The 24859-nt window shown below is 41.6% G+C and overlaps 1 pseudogene; it reads right to left on the reverse strand.

Annotated features, from left to right (window-relative positions):
* Positions 1-11999: 11999 nt before the first annotated feature.
* On the reverse strand, positions 12000-13625 carry LOC101599261 (annotated as a pseudogene).
* Positions 13626-24859: the final 11234 nt, after the last annotated feature.

Genomic DNA, 24859 nt, shown 5'->3' on the forward strand with positions numbered 1-24859 from the left:
AGTTCACATGGTCCCACATTGATATTGGTTGATGGCATGAACCATCAGTGTTATCTGGAGGTCTTACCCCCAACCAATACCTCCAGGACCCTCTCCCCCCCCTCTTTATTTTACAGAAGATAGAGCGAGTTGGCGTGCTAGGACCTCAGCCATTGCAATTGAACTCCATACATTTACGCCACCTAGTGGGCATATGCGACCTTGTGCTAGCCTCACCTTCATGCATCTGGCTTATGTGGGATCTGGAGAGTGGAATGTGGGTCCTCAGGCTTCGCAGGCAAGCGCCTTAACCTCTAAGCCATCTCTCCAGCCCCCTCTCAAGATTCTCATTCACCACACACTGGAAAACAAGCTTCACAAGCATTACAAAGGACAGAAGCCGAATTTGACCACAAGGACCTAGGGTTCTAGGACTATTCAATAAAGAATATACTGTGGGGGCTGGAGACAACCGAGTGGTTAAGGTGCTTTCCTAAAAAGCCTGAGTACCCAAGTTCAATTTCCCAGTGCCCACATAAAGCCAGATGCACAAAGTAGCACACACATCTGGAGTTCTTTTGCAGTGGCTGGAGGCCCTGGCACGTTCATTCTCTTATGTCTCTCTTCTCTGTCTCTTTCTGCTTGGAAATAAATATTTTTTAAAAAGGAATATATTGTAAGGACAGACCAACCCCAGGTGGTCTTTGAAGGACTTTGGTAAACATCCAAATATGGAATCCCAATGCCAAACATCCAGGGCCAAATTCACACCGTGCCCCCATGTCAGGTGCCTGGGAGATTCCAGTCATGCCTGTCTACCACCTGTGAATCACTCAGGAGCTCTGGCAGTGGGGGAGGGGTCCAGGTTTCCCTCCAGCTAGGCCCCTTATCCTGTGCCGCAGCTGGCAGGATGCCAACCTTTAGAGCCCTACACTCCCCCATACCCACCACCTCCCCCATGGCCCCTGTGCCTGCTCCTGACATGGTAGGCCCAAGAAGGATGATAGACAAGAAGAAGAAAAGGAGGAAAGTTCTTCAAGATAAATAAGCACCACATGGACAGCAAGTACCCCCGTTTCCTTCTCCTCCTCCTCCAGCAGTGACTGGATTTGGGGCCTGGACCCTCCCCTCAAGTCACCAGTTCTGCTGTCCTACCAGGCTTCCCCTGGGGGAAATCAGCTCTCTTCTCCCTGCCCCATCCCCATCTGCTCCTTCCCTGGCCGCTCAGCCATGATCAGTGAAGAAGAACGGGCAGGGCACGAACACAGGCTGGCCAAGGCTGCCTTCTCCCTGCTTGATATGTCTTGTAGTTAGAGTTTAGCAGGGGAGCTGTCTTTGGAGACAGTGAGATTCTGAGTTAAGTGGTTTAAACGAATGTTTAACATTTGTAAAATGATCTATTTTCATTTTCTTTCATACCGCTTGGGGCTGGAAGGCTTTTTGGAAATATTACCGTTGTAAATATTACCGTGATGACAAGCCTGTATTTTTTAATCTTTTTAAAATTTTATTTAATTTTTATTAACATCTTCCATGATTATAAAAAAATCCCATGGCAATACCCTTCCCCCCACTTTCCCCTTGACATTCCATTCTTCATCATATTACCTCCCCATCTCAATCATTGTGCTTACATATATACAATATCAACCTATTAAGTGTCCTCCTCCCTTCCTTTCTCTTCCCTTTATATCTCCTTTTTAACTTACTGGCCTCTGCTACGAAGTATTTTCCTTCTCACGCAGAAGCCCAATCATCTGTAGCTAGGATCCACATATGAGGGAGAACATGTGGTGCTTGGCTTTCTGGGACTGGGTTACCTCACTTAGTATACTCCTTTCCAGATCCATCCATTTTTCTGCAAATTTCATAACTTCATTTTTCTTTACTGCTGAGTAGAACTCCATTGTATAAATGTGCCACATCTTCATTATCCACTCATCAGTTGAGGGACATCTAGGCTGGTTCCATTTCCCAGCTATTATAAATTGAGCAGCAATAAAAATGGTTGAGCATGTACTTCTAAGGAAATGAGATGAGTCCTTAGGATATATGCCTAGGAGTGCTATAGCTGGGTCATATGGTAGGTCAATCTTTAGCTGTTTTAGGAACCTCCACACTGATTTCCACAATGGCTGGACCAGATTGCATTCCCACCAGCAGTGTAGAAGGGTTCCTCTTTTTCCACATCCCTGCCAACATTTATGATCATTTGTTTTCATGCTGGTAGCCAATCTGACAGGAGTGAGATGGAATCTCAATGTAGTTTTAATCTGCATTTCCCTGATGACTAGTGACGTAGAACATTTTTTTAGGTGCTTATATGCCATTCGTATTTCTTCCTTTGAGAATGCTCTATTTAGCTCCAAAGTCCATTTTTTGATTGGCTTGTTTGATTCCTTATTTAACTTTTTGAGTTCTATGTATATCCTAGATATTAATCCTCTATCAGATATATAGCTGGCAAAGATTTTTTCCCATTCTGTAGGTTGCCTCTTTGCCTTTTTCACTGTGTCCTTTGCAGTGCAAAATCTTTGTAATTTCATGAGGTCCCAGTGATTAATCTGTGGTTTTATTACCTGAGCAATCGGGGTTGTATTCAGAAAGTCTTTGCCGAGACCAGTATGTTGAAGGGTTTCCCCTACTTTTTCCTCTAGCAGTTTCAGACTTTCAGGTGTGATGTTAAGGTCTTTAATCCATTTGGACTTAATTCTTGTGCATGGCGAGAGAGAAGAATCTATTTTCATCCTTCTGCAGATATATATCCAGTTTTCCCAACACCATTTGCTGAAGAGGCTGTCTTTTCTCCAATGAGTATTTTTGGCATTTTTATCGAATGTCAGGTGGCTATAGCTACCTGAACTTACATCTGGGTCCTCTATTCTGTTCCACTGATCTACATGTCTGTTTTTGTGCCAGTACCATGCTGTTTTTGTTACTATAGCTCTGTAGTATAGGTTAAAATCAGGTAGGTGATACCACCAGCCTTATTTTTGTTGCTCAGTATTATTTTAGATATTCAAGGTTTTTTGTGATTCCAAATAAATATTTGGATTGTTTTTTCTATTTCCGTGAAGAATGCCTTTGGAATTTTGATAGGGATTGCATTAAATGTGTAGATTGCTTTTGGTAAGATTGCCATTTTCAAAATATTGATTCTTCCAATCCAGGAACAAGGGATGCTTTTCCATTTCCTAGTGTCTTCTGCAATTTCTCGCTTGAGTGTTTTAAAGTTTTCATTGTAGAGAATCTTTACTTCCTTGGTTAGGCTTATTCCAAGGTACTTTATTTTTTTGATGCAATTGTGAATGGGAGTGAATCTCTGATTTCATCCTCTGTGTGTTTGTTGTTAGCATATATGAAGGCTACTGATTTCTGTGTATTTATTTTATATCCTGTTACATGGCTGTAGGTTTTTGTCAGCTCTAACAGTTTGCTAGTAGAGTCTTTAGGGTCCTTTATATATAGAATCATGTCATCTGCAAATAATGATAACTTGATCTCTTCCTTTCCAATTTGTATCCCTTTTATGTGTGTCTCTTGCCTTCTTGCTATGGCTAAGACTTCCAAAACTATGTTAAATAAAAGTGGGGACAGTGGACACCCTTGTCTTGTTCCTGATTTTAGTGGAAAAGCTTCCAGTTTTTCCCCACTTAGTAATATGTTGGCTGTAGGCTTGTCATACATAGCTTTTATTATATTGAGATATGTTCCTTCTATTCCCAGTCTCTGTAGGACTTTTATCATGAAGGGATGTTAGATTTTGTGAAATTCTTTCTCTGCATCCAATGAGATGATCATGTGATTTTTGTCCTTCAACCCATTTATATAATGTATTACATTTATAGATTTGTGTATATTGAACCATCCCTGCATCTCTGGGATAAAGCCTACTTGGTCAGGGTGAATGATCTTTCTGATATACTCTTGTATTCTGTTTGCCAATATTTTGTTGAGAATGTTTGCAACTATGCTCATAAGGGAGATTGGTCTGTAATTTTCTTTTTTTTTTTCTATCTTTGCCTAGTTTTGGTATCAGGGTGATGCTGGCCTCAGAGAAGGAGTTTGATAGAATTCCTTCTTTTTCTGTTTCCTGGAAAAGCTTAAGAAACAATGGTGTTAGTTCTTCCTTAAAGGTCTGGTAAAATTCAGCAGTGAATCCATCTGGGCCTGGGCTTTTTTTAGTTGGGAGATTATTGATAACTGTTCAGATCTCCATGTTTGTTATAGGTCTATTTGATTAATCTCTTCTTGATTTAATTTAGGTAGGTCATATAAATCAAGGAAATCATCCATTTCTTTCAGATTTTCATACTTTGTGGAGTATATGCTTTTATAGTATGTCCCTATGATTTTTTGAATTTCTCTGGAATCTGTTGTGATGTTACCTTTTTCATCTCTGATTTTATTAATTTGTGTCTCTTCTCTCTTTCGGTCAGGTTTGCTAAGGGTTTATCAATCTTGTTTATCCTTTCAAAGAACCAACTCTTTGTTTCATTAATTCTTTGGATTGCTTTTTTTTGTTGTTGTTGTTTCTATTTCATTAATTTCTGCCCTAATCTTTGTTATTTCTTCCCATCTACTGATTTTTGGTTTGCCTTGTTCTTCTTTTTCCAAAGCTTTAAGGTGAAGCATTAGGTTGTTTACTTGCGACCTTTCTAATTTCTTTTTTTTTTTTAATCTTTTTTGTTACTTTTTATTTGAGAGCGACAGAGAGAGAAAGAGGGGGAAAGAGAGAGAGAGAATGGGCGTGCCAGGGCCTCCAGCCACTCCAAACAAACTCCAGACACATGTGCCCCCTTGTGCATCTGGCTAACGTGGGTCCTGGGGAGCTGAGCCTCGAACTGGGGTCCTTAGGCTTCACAGGCAAGCGCTTAACCGCTAAGCCATCTCTCCAGCCCTCTAATTTCTTAATATAGGCACTTAAGGCTATCAATTTACCTCTTAGAACTGCCTTCATTGTGTCCCAGAGATTTTGGTATGTTGTGTTCTCATTATCGTTTGACTCTATAAATTTTTTGATTTCCTTCTTGATTTCTTCATTGACCCATTCATCATTTAATAGTGTATTGTTTAGTTTCCATGATTTTGTGTATGCTCTATAGCCTTTCTTGCTACTGATTTGTAGTTTAATTCCACTGTGGTCATAGAGAATGCAAGGAATTATTTCAATTTTCCTGAATTTGTTAAGATTTGCTTTATGTCCTGATATATGGTCTATTTTAGAGAATGTTCCATGTGCTGCTGAAAAGAATGTATATTCTGCAGCATTTGGATGAAATGTCCTGTATATATCTGTTAGGTCCATTCCTTCTATGACCTCATTTAGTCCAGATGCCTCTCTATTTATTTTTTCCCGGGATGACCTGTCAATTGATGAGAGTGGGGTGTTAAAGTCACCCACCACCACTGTGTTTGGTGTTATCTGTGACCTTAGTTCTAATAGTGTTTGTTTGACGAATTTGGGAGCCCCCATGTTAGATGCATATATGTTTAGGATTGTAATGTCCTCCTGTTGGAGTGTACCCTTAATCAATATAAAGTGACCTTCCTTATCTTTCTTGACCAACGTTGGACTGAACTCTACCCTGTCAGATATTAGGATAGTATCCCCTGCTTGTTTTCTAGGCCCATTTTCTTGAAACACCGTTTTCCAACCTTTCACCCTAAGATAATGTCTATTCTTTGTAGAAAGGTGAGTTTCTTGGAGACAACAAATTGTAGGATCCTGCTTTTTAACCCAGTCTGCAAACCTATGTCTTTTGGTTGGGGCATTGAGGCCGTTGATATTAAGAGATATTATTGAAAGGTGCATATTTATGTGTTTTTTTTTTTTTTTTTTGTGGTTCTGGTTCTACCTTTGCTTTCTTGTGTTAACTAGTTTTTGAGTATTGCTTGTTTTTTCCAGGTTCCTTATATGTGTGCTTTTCCTTTTCTTTAGCATGGAGGATCCTATCAAGTATTTTCTGTAGAGCTGGTTTTGTCTTCAAGTACTCCTTTAACCTGCTTTTGTCATGGAATGTCCTTATTTCTCTGTCTATTTGAATGGATAGCTTTGCAGGATAAAGTAACCGTGGTTGACAGTTGTTATCTTTCAGAACTTGGAATACATCACTCCAAGTCCTTCTGGCTTTTGTTTGTGTTGAATAATCTGCTGTAATCCTGATGGGCTTGCTTTTGTAGGTAACTTGATTTTTCTCTCTAACTGCTTTCAATATTTGTTCCTTGGTTTGTGTGTTTGGTAGTTTGATTATAATATGACAAGAGAGGTTCTTTCCAGGCTTTGTCTGGCTGGGGTTCTCAAGGCTTCCTGTATCTGCATTGGCACCTCTTTCCCAATTTGGGGTAAGTTTTCTTCTGTGATTTTGTTGCAGATGCCTACTATGCCTTTGGAGTAGAATTCTTCTCCTTCTACTATTCCCTGAATTCTTATATTTGATCTTTTCATAGTGTCCTAAATATCTTGAAATTCCCACTCATACTTTTCTATAAGTTTGTCTTTCTCTTTGTTGGACTGTATTAGATCTGCCACCTGGTCTTCTAGCTTAGATATTCTGTCCTCTCCTTCATCCATTCTACTGGTGAGATTTTCTACAGAGTTTTTTCTTTCATTAACTGTGTTCTTCATTGCTAGTAATTCTGACTGGTTTTTCTTTATTATTTCTATTTCCTTATTTATGTCTTGTATTGCCTTCTTTATTTCATGAAATTGGTGTCCTGCGTCTTCTTTGATTTCCTCTTTGATTCCTTTGATTTCCTCTTTGAATTTTTTTCTTTGATTCCTTTGATTTCCTCTTTGAATTCCTCTTTGACTCCTTTGATTTGTTCTCTGACCTCTTTGAATATATTTATAATCATTCTTTTTATTTATTTATTTTTTTAATTTTTATTAACATTTTCCATGATTATAAAATATATCCCATGGTAATCATTCTTTTGAAATCTTTCTCAGGCATTTCCTCTAACTTGTTCTCACTGGAGGTCATTTCTGATGCATTAATACTGTTAGGTGGATTTATATTGTCTTGCTTTTTAGTGTTTCTTGTGTTATAATGTGTATATATATTTGCTTCTGGGATTAAGTTAATGCTTGGATTTTCTAGCTAGATAGGTATTCTTAGCTGTATCAATGGATTTGATGTTATATATCTTCAGGATAGGAGCTTAAGGTGTTAGGTGTGGCTCTTAAGGCTCTCAGAGTATCTACAAAGGTGTTCCTAGGGGTTGAGTTTCCCTGCTATGGGAGTATTCAAGTAGGCTGAGTGGAATAAAATATAGGTAGATTCTAAAATTTAACTAAACACTGTACGCATTCAATCAAAAACAGCACTGAATATTTATGCAAGAGTAGTTATTATAACAACCAGATCCTCTAGCAACAAAGAGGTTAAGATTTCTGGTCTGTTGAGGGATCCAAGTCAGCTTGTGACCAAGTGAGACCCTTCCCTGGTACAATCAGTCCCAGTTACCTTTTTGGATGATTTTGGCCTCAGTCAAGTTGCTGGCTGGGTTGTTGGGCTGCTGTTCTGATTTCTGGAGCTGGGCACTGGCTTTTCCTGCAGTGCAAACCAAGCCTGGAAGCTGTGGCCCTGCAGATCGGCACCCCTGCTGCTGGAACCGCTAAACTGCTGCTAATGCTGCCGCTGCTGGGTCTGTCACCTCTGCTGGGTCCACCACTGCTGCTGCTCCTGCTGCTGCTGCTTTAGCTGCCACTGCTGGATCCTCCACTGCTGCTGCTGCTGGATCTGCACCTGGTGCCTCTGAAGCTGCTGCTGCTGGATCTGCCACTGCTGGGGCCAGAGCCGCTGATGTTGCTGCGGGACCCTGCTCCTGCTTGGGTCCCGCTGTTTGCTCAAGTTGGTGTGGCCAGGTCGGGACCGCTGTTCGCTGGAGCTGGGCACAGGTGGTGGGGTAGGGGAGGGAGCCACAGCTGCTCTAGTTCTCTCGCTGTTCCACATGTTCTTTTACCTCGTGGTCTGCTCCTCCGTTGCTCACTGCCGCTCTCCCTTCACGTTTCCTGAGTTGTGGAGAGCGCGGTGTGAGTGGAAGCTCCCACACCTGGCTTTTCCTGCGGCTGGAGCCGAGTCTGGCGGCTTCCTGGTGCACTGCCACCACCACAGTCGGCGGACCTGCCAGGGCCGCTTCTGCTGGCCTGTGCGGGCTCTGGATCTCTTCTACTTCTCCACTGCCATTTTGATTTCCTATACACCTCACTTTTTAGTAAAAGTGTGTATTTTGCTGAGTTTTTTTGGTCTTTTTTCCCCCTAGGCTGCTTTGGTGTGGTACCTAAGCCGTCATCTTAACCAGAAGTTCAAGCCTGTATTTTTTTGTAATGGTGGCACATTAGGGTCATTAGTAACAAGCATCTTCCCAGCAGGCCTGGTATTGATGGTACTAGCTGCTAGGCTGCTGGAAGCTGAGTCTGTCTGCCTGATGTACTCTTCTGATCCTTTTCTCAAACACCCATTGGCCAGTTATATGCCTTCTTTTTTAATTTTTTTTTTAAATTATTTATTTATTTATTTGAGAGCAACAGACACAGAGAGAAAGACAGATAGAGGGAGAGAGAGAGAATGGGCGCGCCAGGGCCTCCAGCCTCTGCAAACGAACTCCAGACGCGTGCGCCCCCTTGTGCATCTGGCTAACGTGGGACCTGGGGAACTGAGCCTCGAACCAGGGTCCTTAGGCTTCACAGGCAAGCGCTTAACCGCTAAGCCATCTCTCCAGCCCATATGCCTTCTTTTGAGAGATGTCTACTTTGATCTATTGCCCTTTTCTTTCTCTTCCCTTCTTTCTCTCTCTTTCTCTTCTAGTAGTTTCATTGTTTTGAGTATCCTCTTCTTCTTTTTCTTTTTGCATTCAATGAGATTTTTATTTCAATTATCCACAATATTATAACACTTTATAAAAATATTAAGTTTTAGGCTACCATTATTCATTTAAAAAAGTGTTTGTGCTGAAAGCTGCTTTTGCCAACATTCTTTTTGGTACAGGAAAGCTCCACAGTAAAATAATACAGATGGAGGCTGCTGGGGAAAAAAAAATCCTCAAATGTACAAAAACTGTTTATTTTCTTGGCAATTAAAAAATACGTAACAATTTAAATTGAATACACAAGTTAGTGTTTTATCCTTAGTATACAATGGTTAAAAGGAACTGATCAATTTCATCAAAACCTAATGAATACCATCAACTTTTCCTGGCTTTTCTGATCACAATTAGTACATAAACATAACTTTGTTACCTTTTTAAAAATACTTAGAAAAACACTACAATATAGTTCACATGAAGCCCTTTAAAAAACTCCTATCACAGGTTGTAGACATTAGGACAAATAATGACGTCACTCACCTTAGGAAGCCTCTCCTGGTAGAGGATGCAATACTAAACACGTTACGTAAAAAGAAGAAACAAGTATAATCTTTAGTACCAGAACTTTTGCCAACTTGGATGAAGTTCATGTGTCACACTTTGTTTTATTTTAAATTTTAAAGTAATTTATTTATTGATTATTGTTATTATTATTATTTGCTTATTTGTTTGAGAGTGACAGACAGAGAAAGAGGCAGAGAGAGAGAAATAGGCATGCCAGGGCCTCCACCCACTGCAAACAAATTTTTTTTTTTTTTTTTTTTTTTGGTTTTTCGAGGTAGGGTCTCACTCTGGTCCAGGCTGACCTGGAATTAACTCTGTCATCTCAGGGTGGCCTTGAACTCATGGCGATCCTCCTACCTCTGCCTCCCGAGTGCTGGGATTAAAGGCATGCGCCACCACGCCCGGCTTGTGTCACACTTTTAAAAAGGTTTAAATTTGAACATATATACCATGGCACAGCTATTTTAAATTTAAGGATTAAAGTGATGGTAGTTAAAAATCATATGTTGTGGGCTGGAGAGATGGCTTAGCGGTTAAGTGCTTGCCTGTGAAGCCTAAGGACTGCGGTTCGAGGCTCCGTTCCCCAGGTCCCATGTTAGCCAGATGCACAAGGGGCTGCATGCATCTGGAATTCGTTTGCAGAGGCCGGAGGCCCTGGCGTGCCCATTCTCTCTCTCTCCCTCTATCTGTCTTTCTCTCTGTGTCTGTCACTCTCAAATAAATAAATTAAAAAAAATTTAAAAAAATAAAAATTTTAGAAAAATCATATGTTGAGAACACAGGCACTTTACACAATGTTTTTAAGTGTGGCTATAAACACTGCATTTAAACATAAATACTAGACTTGATTTTGTACTTTGCTAAAATCTTAAAACACTAATGCTGCTATTCAAATTCATTTCAGAATTTTAGTCTGAAAAACCAGTTTTTTTTTTTTTGTATGTTTTACTTGTGAATTTTAAATTGGCCAATACTTCCCCCTTCTAAGTTAGTTTCTCAGAGTACGGTTACCTCCTCACATCAACTCCATTCCAAAAGGGAAAAATGACAACCATTAAGATAGAAGGGAAGACTCAAATGGGGTTTTGAAAAGTGGAGTTCAAAGAAGGTTCTGTATAAAAGCTGGGTCAACTGGAATTAGTAAAGACTTCTCTTCACTATTTTGAGGATGTAACATTCATGTAGTTTGTATGTTAACAAAACTTAGTGTGGCAGTCGTACCTGATAGCTCTTAAAGTCTAAGCAAACCGCCATGTGAGGAGGGAGCTTTGCGTGCCAGCAAGGCCATGCTGCCTGTCCATATCAACACCAAACATTGTATTCCACCCATCCCTCTGCCTGTAAAACTTTCACATTTTCTTTTCTCATAATTCTTTTAAATACATTTTCCTTTCTCCTACTCTATATTCAAAAACAAGCTCAAAGTGCATTCAAGTCCCTGATCTAGTGACACTTTCTATGTGTGGCACCCATCACCAGAAGAACCTATCAGCAACATCTCACAGTACCAAGTCTATTTTTTTTAATGGACTGCTTAAATGCTGGGTTTTATCTTTCATGCTATCTAAAAATTAAGAGATGTCCTCAGATTAGATAGTATATTTTTTTTAAAAAAATTTTTATTTATTTATTTGAGAGCGACAGACACAGAGAGAAAGACAGATAGAGGGAGAGAGAGGGAATGGGCACGCCAGGGCTTCCAGCCTCTGCAAACGAACTCCAGACGCGTGCGCCCCCTTGTGCATCTGGCTAACGTGGGACCTGGGGAACCGAGCCTCGAACCGGAGTCCTTAGGCTTCACAGGCAAGCGCTTAACCGCTAAGCCATCTCTCCAGCCCTAGATAGTATATTTTCAATTACATACTGCCTTTAGGAAAATCAATGCAACCTTACAAGAGATTAACTCACTTACTAGTTGCCTTCATTATTTTACATTGAACAATTAATTTAACAATAAATTGAACAATTTCACTGAAGTGAAAAAAATTTCTTTTTCTACTTTCCAGTTCTATTAATATGAGTATGAACAGTGCATTATACTTTCAAATACCACAGCTGTGGTCTAACATTTAATCACATTTAAATGCTGTTTATAATCCATGTTTTGCTTTAGAAAGGCCTGGCCCATTTCCACACAGAAGGAGGCATATGCTAAGATTGCATGTTGACTGTTCAACACAGAAAAACCTTCAAGATCGATGCAAGACATTTTAAAAACCTGGAATGGAATTATTTGGTCCCATCAAGAATCCTAATTTTAGATTTTACTGTGGTATAACCTCCTAAATTTTGTCACTAACAATGAACAGTTTTCTGTAAGGATTCTGAGTTTGGGGAAGAAGAGAAGTAAGTGGCTTGTCAACCAACAGTGGTCTTGTTCGTCCTTGCCATGCTCGCAACCACACCAGCAGAGTCTTACCTCTGTTGTCTTTGGACCCTGAAAGAAGTTGGAAAATGCCTCACTGGTACTTTATAGAGTTTAACACTTGGGGGGAAAGTGGTTTTGTGCAACCATGTCTGTAATTCCAGTTTACCATTAAAAACATGCAGAGTGAAGATTATCTTCTCCTGATTCCTGTCTGTGAGGAACCCCACACACGTTCAGTATGTTTTAGCAGATTTGTGCACACAACAGGCTACTTGGCTTATAAGTTTTCTCCTGGTTGGTACTGTGGCTCTGTCGCAGTGAAGTAGTCTTCCAAGGAGGACTGAATATATTCAAATGTTGGTCTTTCATCGGGGTCCTTCTTCCAACAAAGATTCATTAACTCGTGGAGGGACTCTGGACAGCCCTGAGGGCAGGGCATCCTGTAGCCTCATTCCACCTGTTCCAGCACTTCACGGTTCATCATCCCTGGATACGGCACTCTCCCCTTTGTTACCAGTTCTGTCTGCAGAATTCCAAATGACTAGACATCTGACTTTATTGTAAATTGACCATACAGTGCAGCCTCAGGAGCTGTCCATTTGATTGGGAACTTTGCACCTTGTCTTGCCGTGTGTTCATTGTCTTCTATTAATCTTGCTAAGCCAAAATCTGCTATTTTGCATATAAGGTTTTCTCCTACAAGAATATTAGCAGCCCGAAGATCTCGGTGAATATAGTTCATTCTTTCAATATATGCCATACCATCAGCAATCTGAGCAGCCATATCGACCAGCTGTGGAAGCTTCAAGTATTTTCTATCTCCTTCCTTAAGGAAATCTAGCAAGCTTCCTTTGGACATAAATTCAGTGACAATGTAAATTGGCTCTTCAGAAACAACAGCATACAGCAGAACAAGCTTATCATGTCTTAACTTTTTCATTATCTGAGCTTCTTGAAGAAAAGCTTTGGGCATCATTGTACCTGGTTTGAGTGTTTTGATGGCCACCTTCGTAGTTCCATTCCATGTTCCCATCCATACTTCACCAGAACATCCTTGGCCTAGTTTAACCTCTAGCCGCAACGACTCTCGAGGGATTTCCCAAGCATCTTTGGCTAGACCTTGAGTCTGGGGTTTCACAGTTGGACACACAGTTGTTAACTTGTGACACAAACCATCAGCATGTTCTGTGTAGTGCTTCACCAATTTCTGCAGCGTATCGAATTGTGCTCTGGTTGTGATATAATATCCACTGTTGTCGAGTTTCCTGATTTTGTAGTGTTTCACATTGTCCCCCCTTACCTCATCCCAATCACGAATAGAGAGGGAATAAGCACCTTTAGTAGTTTCGCTTTCTCTTACTAAGAATATACCGTGCTGATTCCCAGGATTCAGAAGTAGTCTTTCAGCATCTTTTCTCCCCATTTTGCCAAAATACTACTCTTCTGCCTGAATGGAATCAGCAGGCACTACATAGTTGCTGGTGATATAACCGTTCTTTCCCGTAGTGATCAATCTTGCTTCCCACCAGTCTCCTTCCGTATTGTTAATTATTTGAAATCTTTCACCCTTGTCGAATGAAAGGTCTTCTGTAGTTCTAGCTTCATAATCATATAAGGCCACAAATATAGTACCACCACCTGTTAAACCAGGTGGATATGAACTTGGCACCACTGAGAACATGGAAGATGTTCCTCCAAAAGGAGTCATTCCCGAGGATCCTCCAAATGGCCTCATGGACAGACTGCTGAAGGTAGCGGGTGCTCCCTCGGTGGCAGACGATGGAGAGGCTGCGGAGGGCTCTGCTGCGTAACGGCTGACGCTTGGACTGATGGGCTCTGGAGGGTTTTCAGTCGTGTACCTGATGGCTGGACTTTTATTTTCTTTACTTTTTATGCAGCCCATTATCAAATCTGGTCTCTCTCCGGCCGCGCGCTCATGGGTCGCGGCGGCAGCGGCGGCCGAGGGTGCTCTTCCTCCTGCACATCGTCCGGGTCTTCTTCCTTTTATGAGATGGAGGTCTCCTTGTGTTGCCCAGGCTAGCCTTGAACTCTTGGCTCAAGTGATCCTTTTACCTCAGCCTTCTTAGGGGGGATTACAGGCAAGCACCTCTGTACCCAGTTTCTTTTGGGTCTACATTTAATTTTTAAGTTTTTTCAAATTTATTATTTTATTTATTTGAGAGAGAGAGAGAGATTGTGCACACCAGGGCTTTCAGCTGCTGCAAACAAACTCCAGATACATGAGCCACCTTATGCATCTGGCCTATGTGGGTCCTGGGGAACTGAACCTGGGTCCTTTGGCTTTGTCCTACATTTAACATTTAAATCTCTTTTTTTCTTTCTTTCTTTTTTCTTTTCTTTTTTTTTTTTTTTTTTTTTTGAGGTAGGGTTTCGCTCTAGCCCAAGCTGACCTGGGATTCACTATGTACTCTCAGGGTAGCCTCGAACTCATGGCAGTCCTCCTACTTCTGCCTCCCAGGTGTTGGGATGAAAGGTGTGTGCCACCATGCCTGGCAAATCTCTTTTTTTGTTGTTGGTGGTGATGGCAATAAGCTTTTTGTTTTTTGGGTTTTTTTTGGTTTGAGACAGAGTCTCATCATGTAGCTTTGGTTGGCCTTGAACTCACAGCAGTTCTCTTGCCTCAGCCTCCCAAGTACTGTGATTATAAGTGTGTACCATCTTGCCTGGCTCCATTTTAAGTCTTTTTTTTTTTTTTGAGGTAGGTTTTTGTGCTAGTCCAGGCTGGCCTAGTATTTACTTTGTAGTCTCAGGCTGGCCTCAAAGTCACAATGATCCTTCTATCTCAGCCACCCAAGTTCTGGGATTAAATGTGTGTACATCATGCCTTTTTCTAAATATTTATTTATTGTTTTATTTCAGGTATATATATGTGTAGTATGTGTTATTGTCTGTATGCATGTTTGTGTGTGGCTACATATGTATGTGCACATGTGTGCTTGTGTATGTGGAGGCCAAATGTCTTTCTCAGATACTTTCTGCTTTATTTTTTCATTTTAAAATATTTTTATTTATTTATTTGAAAGACTGACAGGGAGGGAGAGACAGAGTATAGGCATACCAGGGCCTCTTGCTGCCCCAAATGAACTCCAGATGCATGTACCACCTTTGGTTTTACCTGGGTACTGCGGAATCAAACCTGGGTCCTTTGGCTTTGCAGGCAAGTGCCCTTAGCTGCTGGGTCACCTCCCCAGCCCTCTACCTTAGTATTTGGGACAGATATTCTTACTGAACCTGGAGAGCCTAATTTGTCCAGACTGGCTAGCCAGCGTACCCTGGGGATACCTGTCTCTGACTCCCTGGTGCTGGGATCACTAGAGGAAATCACCACACCTGCCATTTACGTGGTCCTGCGATCAGAACTCAGGTCCCATGCTTCCGTGGCAAACACGTTACCCACTGAGCCATCTCCCCAGCCCCACGTGTAAGTCCTCAATCTACTTTCACTTTATTTTTGTAACAGGTGAGATGAGGGAGGGTCTAGTTTTGTTTTTCTGTGTATGTGCCCAGTGTCCTCAGCATCATTTATTGAAAATACTGTTCTTTTCCCAATGGGTACTCCTCACACCTTTGTCAAAAATCAGTTGGCTGTAGAGTGTGTGTTGGCTTTTAGGCTGTCTGTTTTTTTCCCATTGGGTTGTATGACTATTTTTATGTCGTTATCACTCCATTTTGATGACTATAACTTAGTATTGTGTTTTGAAGTCAGTGTGATGCCTACTGTTTGAGTTTTTTTCCCTCAAGATTGCTTTGGCTTGTTCTGGTTAATATTGGACAATAGAGATATTAGAGTAAAGAATATTACCAAGTCGAGAGCTCTGACACACAACTGTAATTGCAGCAGTCATCAGGAGGTGGAGTCAGGAAGATCAGAAATTGAAGAATAACTTGGCTATATGGCAAGTTTGAGGCCATCCTTGGCTACATGAGACTATTTAAAAAAAATAAGTAGGGGCTGGAAAGATGGCTTAGTGGTTAAGGCACCTGCCTGCAAAGCCAAAGGACCTAGGTTTGACTCCTCAGGACCCACATAAGCCAGATGCACAAGGGGCTGCAGACATCTGGAGTTCGTTTGCAGTGGCTGGAGGCCCTGGTGTGCCTATTCTGTCTCTCTCCTATTTCTGTATGTGTATGTATATGTATGTATGTATGTATGTGTATATATATATACACATTTATTTGGGATATATATATGTATATATATATACATACATATACATATATATATATATATCCCAAATAAATAAATAAAAATAAAATATTTAAAAAATAAGTAAAGGGGCTGGGGAAATGGCTTAGCAGTTAAAGGTGCCTGCTTGCAAAGCCTGTTGGCCTGGGTTCAATCCCCAGCCACCCAGAAGCTGACCCAGAAATGTGGTCCAAGTGTCCGGTGTCCATTTGCAGTGGCAAGAGGCATTAGTGTGGCCAAATAAATTAATTAATATCTTATAAAATACAAGCAAACAAAATTTGTCAGGGATAAAGAATATTATTTCATAATTGCAAAGCAGATAGTCATCAAAACTAAATGTTTTATGAATAAAGTAGTGCTTCAGAAAGCTACACACAAAGCAAAAATGCTATGACTTCAAAGTCAAATGGATAAAACACAATGTGGAAGAGCCCTTCAACTACTAAGTAGACAGTTACTAAGTTAGGACATGGAAGTCCTGATCATGTCTTATGTATTCTTTTGTACTTGTGTACCTGAAAGGAAATAAAACATGTACTAAGCCAGACCATAATTTAGGTTGTAAAATAAGTCTCGGCAACTTTTAAAACACAGGTCACAACAGGCATGGTGGCACACACCTTTAATCCCAGCACTTGGGAGGCAGAGGTAGGGGGATCGCCAAGAGTTCAAGGACACCCTGAGACTACATAGTGAAGTCCAAGTCAGCCTGGCCTAGAGTGAGACCCTACTTTGAAAAAAAGCAAAAAAAATGCAGGTCACAAGTGGTTTGTTGTGAGCTGGAGGGATGGCTTAGCGGTTAAGGTGTTTGCCTTAACTGAAGGATCCTGATTTGATTCTCTAGGGCCCACATAAGCTAGATGCACAAGGTGGTGTATGTATCTGGAGTTCATTTGCAGTAGCTGGCAGCCCTGGCATGACCCCCCACTCTCTCTCTGCCTCTTTCTCTCTCTCAAATAAATAAAATATATTTAAAAAACAAAATGTTTGTTATCTGATGTGTTGGATTAAGTTATAAATAGATAGAAAAATACTTGGGAAATCTTCCAGTATCTGGAAACTAAGTAGAATATTTCTATGTAATTCTGGTGAGAGAAGAAATCAAAAGGAACTCAAAGAGGATTTCAAAGTGAATTAAGATAAAAGTACAACACATTGAAGTTAGAGACAGTGCTTAGAATTTTGTAGCATTTAATAAAATGAAGGAAGAAAGGTCTTGAAGCAATGATCTTGACTTTATCTTAAGAAGCTAAAGAGGATGAGGTAAGGAGAACATGAATTTGAAGCCAGCCTGGGCTACAGTTTGGGGCTGAGCATAGTGGTCCATGCTTGTAACCCCAGCACTTGGGAGGCAGAGGCAGAGAAGCCAGTTCAAAGTCATACACAACCACATAGTGAGTGAGATGTGAGATCCTGTATCAACAAACAAAACAGAGCTGAGTAGGTGGCTCTCCCCTTTATTCCCAGCACTCAGGAGGTGAGGTAAGAGTTTCACCATGAGTTTGAGGTGTCTCTGAACTACAAAGTGAATTCCAGGTCAGACTGGCCTAGAGTGAGACCCTGCCTCTTCCCACCCCTCTATAAAAAATAAGCTAGAAAAAGAAGAAACTAAAAGAAGATATAACAAAGATCAGCACAGGTAACATGAAACAGGAATCAGAAAAGCAATGGGGAAAAGATCAGTAAACTGAAAAGTAATTTTGAGACATTAGTAAATCAGCAAAAAAGCCAGTATCAGGAAGAGAGTCACCATCTGTGCATATCCCTCAGATATTAGAAAACAAAACAGATGTCATGAACACCTTTTTTCAGTTCTGGGGATTGATCTGAGGGCCTCATGGCATGGCATTGTCCCCACTTCTGTGATAGCTCAGCAACCTAGATGAAAGTCAAGACATCACTCTGTTCAAGACAGGGGTTATGTAGCCCAGGCTGGCCTCAAACTTGCTATGTAGCTGAAGATGAGCTTGAAGCCCTGATCCTCCTTCTCCTACCTTCCAAGTGCTGAGAATACAGGGTAGTGTCACCATACCTGGAAGGAAAAGATTATTAAATGACATTATCAAAGCTCACCCAAGGAAAAGTAGATAACCTGAATATTCTTCTAGGTCTATGTGGTCTAAAACCCTTTCCACAAAACAAGATCCAGCCCAGATGGCTTCTCTGGAGAACATGAATAAATATTTAAGAAAGAATAATGCTGCCAGGTGTGGTGGCACACACCTTTAATCCCAGCACTTGGGAATTCAAGGGAGAAGGATTGCCATGGGTTCAAGCCCACCCTGAGACTACATAGTGAATTCCAGGTCAGCCTGGGATAGAGGGAGACCCTACCTTGAAAAAAAAGTGCCAATTCCATACAAACTCTTTCAGGATGTTGGAGAGGACAGGACTTCCTCACCAGATAAAGGACATCTTTGAAAAATTATAGCTAACACCATGAAATGCCAAGGCCGCACTGCATAGGAGTTCTAGTCAGTGGAAGAAAGAAAAGATAAATAAAAGGCATACATATTGAAAAGAAAGAGGTAAAACTATTCACCAGTGACATGATTAGCTATGTAAAAAATGTGATACTATCTATAAAACAGTTACTGGAATTGTTGAGTTTTGCAAAATTGTGGGATGCAAGATTAAAATACCAAGCTCAATTATAACCCTGCCAGGTATAGGGACTCCTGTCTGTACTATCAGCACAATTTAAAATGTTGAACTGTAAAGATGGCTGCGCTATTAAAAGTGCTTGCTTGCAAAGCCTGCCAACCTGGATTTGATTTCCCAGTACCCATGTAAAGCCAGATGCACAAAGTGGCACATGCATTTGGAATTCCCTTGCAGTGAGAGCAGGCCCTGGTGTGCCCATTCTCTCCCTCCCTCTCCCTCTATCTCACAAATAAATAATTTTTTTTGTTTTGTTTTTTTGAGGCAGGGTCTTGCTCTAGCTTAGGCTGACCTGGAATTCACTATGTAGTCTCAGGGTGGCCTTGAACTCATGGCAATCCTCCTACCTCTGCTGAGTTTAAAGGCGTGTGCTACCATGCCCGGCTGAATATTTTTGAAAAAGATAGAACATGGAAACGTAAAGTGCCAAGAACAGACAAAACAACCTTGAAGGAGAAGAGTAAATTCAGAGAACTTCTACCATCAACTGGAAGGCAGCACAAATTTTCACTGAGGAGATCCTTAGTGTGGTCATACAAAGACACGTATGTCCACAACATCCAGCAGTGGCCTGTGCAGCGCTGCCATCTGGTTTTAAATAGGGTACAAGGCAACCCAGTGAGGTGACAACGATCTTTGCAACAAACGATGCTAGAATATCTGGATGTTTATGTGTAAGAAATGTCTGAAATTATCTCAAAATGGATCATAATTGGAACCAAAGGGAAAACAGAAACCCCTTCTGTTTGAACATTGAAAGTGTGGTCTATACAAGATTATGGATCAATCAGATTTCACCAAAATTAGGAACTTGGGGCTGAGGTGATGGCTCAGCAGTTAAAGGCACTTGCTTGCAAAGCCTGCCAGCCTGAGTTCAATTCCCCAGCCACCTATATAAAGCTGGACAGCTGTTCATTCATTTGCAGTAGCAAGAGAGCCTGGTGCGCCACCCTCCTCCACACACACGCACACACACACTCAAATAATAATTTAAAATTGACAATGTTCTTCAAATATACTGCCAAGGAGCTAGTGAGATGATTCAGTAGGTAAAGTGCTTGCCTTGCAGATCTAAGGGTGTGAGTTCAATCCCCTAAACCCATGTAAAATGCTGAGTATACATTTGTCACCCTAGCACTGGGGAGGTGGAGACAGGAGGCTCCATAGTTGTGGTGGTTTGATTCAGGCATCCCCCATAAATAGGTGTTCTGAATGCTAGGTTCCCAGCTCATAGATTAACGCCTCCTGGAGGCAGTGTAATGTTGGGGGCAGGCTTATGGGTATTACAGCCAGTTTCTTCTTGCCAGTGTTTGGCACCCTCTCCTGCTGTTACTGTCCACCTGGTGTTGGTGAGGTGATGTCCACCCTCTGCTCATGCCATAGTTTTCCCCTGCTATCACAGAGCTTCCCCTTGAGCCTGTAAGCCAACATTAACCTTTCTCCCCATAAGCTGCTCTTGTTCGGGTGATTTCTGCCAGCAATGAGGACCTGGCTAGAATAACAGAACTTACTGGCCAACTCGTCTAGCCTAATTAGTGAGCTCTAGGCCCAGAGTAGCATTGAAGATGTCACAGCACGGTGATAATCCCCCTGTAGATGATCTCTTGACCTTCCACTCTATGTATACTCTTTCTCCCTGAGCATGTTGCTGGCACAGGGAACCTGAGATGTCAGGTGAGGGTCTGACATCCTCCCCACCCTGCTTCTCCTACCCAGGAACATAGTAGAGCCAGTCCCTGAGGTCGCTCATGAGCCATCGCAGCTGCCTCTCATAAAGATTTCTCTGAGGCCTGTGTCAAACAACAGAAAACGACTGTGATCTAGGACTGTGGAGCGCCAAGCCGGGGTGTGAACACGAGTCATGCCTTCCAGGTTCTCCTGCAGGTTTCTTGACCCTCCATAGGGTGTTTTCCAGAATGAATGACTCAAAGCTGTACTAGGAAGCCACACCACACAGCAGAATTTATATCTCCAAAGCAAAACTGCTAACTCGGTGTACTTGTCACTGTCCTCATGTTTTGAGGAACCCAGCGAAGCGCTGCAGTGACTACAGAGAAGAAAGCAGCGTGGGAAAAGCTGGGATGTCCCGGAGGACTTGGTGTGGTGCTCAGGGATCGCACGTGTGGAGACTATGTGCTGGCTGTGAGGACGGACTTGCCTTGTGAGTGCCTTGGCCATTTGCAGGCATTGTTTCTACTCTGAGAATTAACTGTCTTAGTTCCATGCAGATTTTCTGTAGTCTTTGAGGGTTTTTTTGTTTGTTTGTTTTTCAAGGTAGGGTCTCACTCTAGCCCATGCTGCCCAGGAATTGACCATGTATCGCAGGCCAACCTCAAACTCACAGCAATCCTCCTGTCTCTGCCTCCCGAGTGCTAAGAGTAAAGGTGTGACCACCACACCCAGCTTCTTTACATTTAAAAAAATTTTTTTATTAACAACTTCCATGATTATAAAAAATACCCATGGTGATACCCTCCCTCCCCCCACTTACCCCTTTGAAACTACACTCTCCATCATACCCCCTCCCATCTCAATCAGTCTCTCTTTTACTTTTTGATGTCTTGATCTATTCCTCCTCTTATGATGGTCTTATGCAGGTAGTGTCAGACACTGTGAAGCCATGGATATCCAGGCATTTTGTGTCTGGAGGGAACATGTTGTATGGAGTTCTGCCCTTCCTTTGGCTCTTATATTCTTTCCGCTACCTCTTCCGCATTAGATCCTGAGCCTTGGAAGGTGTGATACAGATATTGCCGTACTGAGCACTGAGGTCATTTCTTTCTATCACCATGATACCTTTTGAGTATCAAAAGAGAAGATTCTCAACCAAAAGTGAGAGTAGCATTAATATAAGGGTATGAACATTAACAAAAGTGCTTACTGGGCAGTTTGATAAACATAGTATATACATTTGGCCAGACAACAGCAGACGTTACATCCCTTGGGCTCATGACTACCCCTGTTTTAAGTTTTCAGTATCAGGGATGTATTCCCTTCCCTTGGAGTGGGCCTCCAGTCCAATTAGAGAGCAGTTGGTTTCCTCCATAACAGATGTGCCACTAATGCACCCATTGGCTCATTTGGCCTGGCTGGCCAATTATAAGGTTTGCAGTGTCCACTGATGAGTATCTTCACTGGTGATTTCTCTTTCTCCCATCGAACTGCATGCAGAATGGCTTCTTCCAGCTTTCTGTCAGCTGGTCTACATGGAGGAGGTTATCAGCTCAGTTCCAGCAAGATTTCTCATTGTCCTTGCAGCCCAAGTATATGTCTTCAGCAATAGGGTCTTAACATCTATTCCTAGTGGGAAACCAAGGGCCTTGGTAATGGCCTATAATGTTTTGGGGTCATCAGAGATTTCCCTGGCCAACAACTCACTGGAAGGTATCCCATCCCTGGCACTGAAAATTTTCTAGCAACAATCTACAGCTCCTCAGTGTTCCATTGTCCAAAAAAGTAGGATTACATATGTTTTATTTATATCCTCTTAGATTTTGATTAGCTGTCCCTCCATCTTTCCTTTACTCAATCTCTTCCCCAGACCTCATTTTAGGCCTTTTCACCCCCATTAATCTATTCTTCTATTTACATATATACGATACTATCCTATTAAGTACCCCCTCCCTTCCTTTCTCTTCCCTTTCTATCTCTTTTCTAGCTTACTGGCCTCAGCTACTGAGATTTTTCCTTCTCACACAGAAGCCCAGTCATCTGTAGCTAAGATCCACATATGAGAGAGAACATTTGACACTTGGCTTTCTGGGTCAGGGTTACCTCACTTAGTATAATCCTTTCCAGATCCATCCATTTTTCTGCAAATATCATAACTTCATTTTTCTTTACCGCTGAGTAGAACTCCATTGTATAAATGTGCCACATCTTCATTATCCATTCATCAGTTGAGGGACATCTAGGCAGGTTCCATTTCCCAGCTATTGTGAATTGCACAGCAATAAACATGGTAGAGCATGTACTTCTAAGGAAATGAGATGTGACCTTAGGATATATGCCTAGGAGTGCTATAGCTGGGTCACATGGTAGATAAATTTTTAGCTGTCTTAGGAACCTCCACACTGATTTCCACAATGGCTGGACCAGATTGCATTCCCACCAACAGTGTAGGAGGGTTCCTCTTTTTCTACATCCTCATCAGCATTTATGGTCATTTGTTTTCATGATGGTAGCTAATATGATAGGAGTGAGATGGAATCTCAGCATAGTTTTAATCTGCATTTCCCTGATGACTACTGATGTAGAACATTTTTTAAGATGCTTATACGCCATTCATATTTCTTCTTTTGAGAACTCTCTATTTAGTTCCATAGCCCATTTTTTAATTGGCTTGTTTGATTTCTTATTATTTAATTTTTTGAGTTCTTTGTATATCCTTGGTATTAATCCCCTATCAGATGTATAGCTGGCAAAGATTTTTTCCCATTCTGTAGATTACCTCTTTGCTTTATTCACAGTGTGCTTTGCTATACAGAATCTTTGTAATTTCATGAGGTCCCAGTGATTAATCTGTGGTTTTATTGCCTGAGCAATTGGGCTTATATTCAGAAAGTCTTTGCCAAGACCAATATGTTGAAGGGTTTCCCCTCCTTTTCCTCTAGCAGTTTCAGACTTTCAGGTCTGATGTTAAGGTCTTGAATCCATTTGGACTTAAATCTTGTGCATGGAGAGAGAGAAGAATCTATTTTCATCTTTCTACAGATACATATCCATTTCACCATTTGCTGAAGAGGCTGTCTTTTCTCCAATGAATACTTTTGGCCTTTTTATCGAATATCAGGTGGCTGTAGCTACTTGGACTTCTATCTGGGTCTTCTATTCTGTTCCTACATTTTTATTTATTTATTTTTAATACTTTTTATTGTTTTACTTATTTATTAGATACAGAGGCAGAGAGAGAGAATGAATGCGCCAGGGCCTCTAGCCAGTGCAAACCTTCAAACGCATGTGCCACAATGTGCATCTGGCTAATGTGGGACCTGGAGAATCGAACCTGGGTCCTTAGGCTTCATAAGCAAGTGCCTTAACCACTAAGCCATCTCTCCAGCCCTTATTTATTTATTTTTAAAGATTTAATTTATGCTGGGCATGGTGGCATGTACCTTTAATCCCAGCACTTGGGAGGCAGAGGTAGGAGAACTGAGATGAGTTCAAGGCCACCCTGAGACTACATAGTGAATTCCAGATAGCCTGAGGTAGAGTGAGACCCTACCTCGAAAAACAAAAAAAAACAAAAACAAAACAACAACAAAAAAATTTATGAGAGAATGGGCACACCAGGGTCTCTTACTACTGCAAACAAACTCCAGATACATGCACCACTTTGTGCTTCTGGCTTTATCTGGGTTCTGGGGATTTGAACCAAGCCCTGCAGGTTTTGCAAGCAAACCTTTAAGCATGAAGCCATATCTTCAGCCCCCTATTTATTTATTCATTCATTCATTCATATGTGCATGGTAGGCACACAGATGGTGGTCAGAGACAACTTTGAGTATCTGCTCCACCTTCTTTGAGACAGGGTCTCTTGCTGCAGCAAATGTTCTGCTAGACTATAGATGAATGTGAGATTAGCTGGACCCCAGCTTCTGATTCTCCTGGTTTCACCTCCCTGTGGTCTGGGGGGGGGGTCACACATGTGTGCCCTACTTTGCATCCTGCTTTATGTGGGTGCTGGAACGCTTTACAAACAAGTGCCTTGAACTGCTGAGCCATCTCCCCAACCCTACCTCTACTTTTATTTGGGGGGATTCCAGGAAGGGTCTCACTTTAGCTCAGGCTGACCTGGAATTCACTATGAAGTCTCAGGGTGGCCTCGAACTCATGGCGATCCTCCTACCTCTGCCTTCTGAGTGCTCAGATTAAAGGCGTGTGCCACCACGCTTGGCTTTATATATTTAAGATTTTATTTTCATTTATTTATTTATTAGAGACAGAGTGATGGAGAGGGAGAGAGAGAATGGGTGCACCAGGGCCTCTAGCCACTACAAATGAACTCCAGATGCATGCACCACCATGTGCATCTGGTTTACATGGGACCTGGGGAAATGAACCAGGGTCCTTAGGCTTCACAGGCACAGCCTTAACCACTAAGATATCTCTCCAGCCCCCTCACTTCTACTTTTAAATTAGTTTCAAAATTTAAAGAACGTTTTACACATAGAACCAAAATAACCCTGTGTTTCAGAGAATTCGAGCTCTATGCACATGGGAATATAGATCATGGGCCCAGAAATGCTGGGAGTTGGCCTTCAACC

The sequence above is a fragment of the Jaculus jaculus genome, chromosome 2 (assembly GCF_020740685.1).
Source record: "Jaculus jaculus isolate mJacJac1 chromosome 2, mJacJac1.mat.Y.cur, whole genome shotgun sequence".
NCBI classification, from domain to species: Eukaryota; Metazoa; Chordata; class Mammalia; order Rodentia; family Dipodidae; genus Jaculus; species Jaculus jaculus.